Here is a 3066-nt window from a genome sequence, read left to right as displayed (position 1 = left end):
GGCCGCTCCGCACATACAAAGGGCTCTAGTCTCTGCTTGGGTTGGGGGAGGGAGGGGGTGGAGGAGAGGTTGTGGTGGGAAATGGAGAGGCGTCTCCTCGCCCGGGATTGGCTCATGTCCTGGGGGCCCCCGCCAGGGTCTTTGTGACACTGGGAGCATTGAGACAAAATTCAGCCTGGAAGGGAGAGAAAACACCCAGATCCCAGGCAGCCGGGTCTGCAGATCCATTGGGGGAGGGGGAGGAGAGAGCCAGGCTGGGGAGACTGGAAGGGGAGCAGCACGGCTGGGGAGACCGGACGCCTGGGTTCTAACCCCAGGGTCTGGGGAGGTTCGGGTCCAACCCGGGAAAGCCCCAGGGGGCGGTTGCAGCCCGAGTTGATATGGAGGGACGCACAGGAAGGGACTGGTGTGGGAGGAAGGGGGGGGGGGGAGAGGAAAGAAGAGAGGGATCAGAGGCTGGGCAGCATCCCCTTGCCTGGGAGCTGCTCATCAGCAGGGCTCTTAGAAGAAGCTGCTGCTGCTGCCTCCCTTGGGAGCCGGGGCTGAGCCGCTGCTGCTCCCCTCCCAGCTGTGTCTGTGCTGGGGAGAGACCTGCATTAACCCCCCTCTGTGCCCAGCCCGGGGGGGACTTTCTGCGGGGGCTGGAACCAGCCCCTGGGGGCAGCCCCGGGCTCTGCCGACAACAGCTCCAGAGCCGGAGCCTGCAGGTGAGGGGAGAGACCCGGGGGAAAGGGCTGGGGCCAGGCAGGAAAGTGACTCTGCACAAAGGGCCCCTGGGAATCTGCTCCCTTGTTTAATGCACCTGCAGGAGGGATTGGAGCTGCCTTAACAGCATGACTGCTGTTGCTGGTCTCAGTCTGCCCTGAGCACTGATCAGGATCTGTCCCAGGGGCAAAGCTGGGGGGGTGGTGACTTCAGATGGGGAAATTGCGGAGGAAGAAGAGGGACTTAAGGGGCACTATCAACAGACCCCCCCAAAGGGAGTGTCCCATTTTTGTCTGAGGAAGGGTAGAGTTGTCAGGAAGCTTAAGAGTGAAAAATATGACAGAGAAGTAGAGACAGTGTGAAATGTGGCCAGTTTAACCATCTCTGCGGTTAGGTGAACAACAGGGGAGAGGTGAAGGGGTGACACACAGGAGAGGGAAGAGTGCGTGTGCGGTAGTGATGGGAGGCGGGGGGGTTAAATGTGCAGCGGCTGTCAAAAAAGCAACCAGAATGTTTGGAATCATTAGGAAAGGGATCTCACAAAACTGGGTGACTGGGCAACAAAATGGAAGATGAAATTCAATGTTGATAAATGCAAAGTAATGCACATTGGAAAACATAATCCCAACTGTACATACAAAATGATGGGGTCTAAATTAGCCGTTACCACTCAAGAGAAAGATCTTGGAGTTATTGTGGATAGTTCTCTGAAAACATCCACTCAATGTGTATCTGAAGTCAAAAAAGCAAACAGAATGTTGGGAATCATTAAGAAAGAGATAGATAATAAGACAGAAAATATCATATTGCCTTTATATAAATCCATGGTATGCACACATCTTGAATACAGATTTTATCCCCCAAAATGTAAATTTCAGACCATAATGTGCATAAATTCCCTTTCTCGTCAGCATTTTATTTATTAGTGTCACCAACTAGTGGGATGTAATTAGAGCTTTATCAGGCACATAGTTGTGACCAAATCCTGCCTGACAGTTGCTGAACTATAATTCAGACAAGGTAATGAGATGGACATTAGGTTGGACATTAGGAAAAACTTCCTGACTGTCAGGGTGGTTAAGCACTGGAATAAATTGCCTAGGGAGGTTGTGGAATCTCCATAATTGGAGAATTTTTAAGAGCAGGTTAGACAAATACCTGTCAGAGATGGTCTAGATAATACTTAGTCCTGCCACGAGTGCAGGGGACTGGACTAGATGACCTCTCAAGGTCCCTTCCAGTTCTATGATTCTATGTACCCACAATTTTTAAAGGTTACCTAAAAAAACAATTGGGTTTGTGACCAATTTCCCCCACTTGTGCTGAATGAAAAAAGACCTGAAAGAGACTTTGGTTTTCTTCTTTTTTATTAAATGTTAGAAGTACACAAGTATTCTGATATTTTCTAAAAGACTCTATGGACAACTGAAGAACTATTAGGTTTACAAAATGCAGGGAACATAGCAAAGGAAACATGATTCTATCCCATGATTATTTTTTTTAAGTATCAGTCACTGTAGTTAAAGCTGTGTGAAACTGGAATTTTATGGAAAATTCTGTGATTTTTAAATTTGTTCCAAATCAGAAAGAAATGTCAAAACTTGGTATTTCCCATGACTGGACTCAATATTCCAGTTGAGGCCCAATGAGCGTGGAGTAGAGCGGAAGAAGTATTTCTCGTGTTTTGTTTTCAACACCATGCTAATACATACCAGAATGATGTTTGCTTTTTTTGCAATAGTGTTACACCGTTGACTCATATTTAGCTTGTGGTCCACTATGACCCCCAGATCCCCTTCCGCAGTACTCCTTCCTAGGCAGTCATTTCCCATTTTGAATGTGTGCAAGTGATTGTTCCTTCCTAAGTGGAGTACTTTGCATTTGTCCTTATTGAATTTCATCCTATTTACTTCAGACCATTTCTCCAGTTTGTCCAGATCATTTTGAATTTTAATCCTATCCTCCAAAGAACTTGCAACCCCTTCCAGCTTAGTATCGTCCGTAAACTTTATAAGTGTACTCTCTATGCCATTATCTAAATCATTGATGAAGATATTGAAGAGAACTGTACCCAGATATGATCCCTGTGGGACCCTACTTGATACGCCCTTCCAGCTTTACAGTGAACCACTGATAACTACTCTCTGGTGATGGTTTTCCAATCAGTTATGCAGTCACCTTATAGTAGCTCCATCTAGGTTGTATTTCCCTAGTTTGTTTAGGAAAAGGTCATGCAAGACAATATCAAAAGCTGTATTACTGTCAAGATATACCACATCTACTGCTTCCCCCCATCCACAAGGCTTGTTACCCTGTCAAAGAAAGCTATCAGGTTGGTTCTTGATAAACCCATGCTGACTG

The 3066-nt window shown here is 46.9% G+C and overlaps 1 protein-coding gene across 1 annotated transcript in view; it reads left to right on the top strand.

Moving 5' to 3' along the window:
* Nucleotides 1-3066, top strand: part of LOC113407817 (zinc finger protein 345-like) — a 135370-nt gene that overhangs the window by 129203 nt on the left and 3101 nt on the right. The window lies entirely within an intron of this gene.

Source organism: Terrapene carolina, unplaced genomic scaffold, assembly GCF_002925995.2.
Source record: "Terrapene carolina triunguis isolate 2854851 unplaced genomic scaffold, T_m_triunguis-2.0 Scaffold421, whole genome shotgun sequence".
Taxonomy (NCBI): domain Eukaryota; kingdom Metazoa; phylum Chordata; order Testudines; family Emydidae; genus Terrapene; species Terrapene triunguis.
The sequence above is the reverse complement of the archived record's forward strand: the minus strand, read 5'-3'. Positions and strand labels throughout refer to the sequence as shown.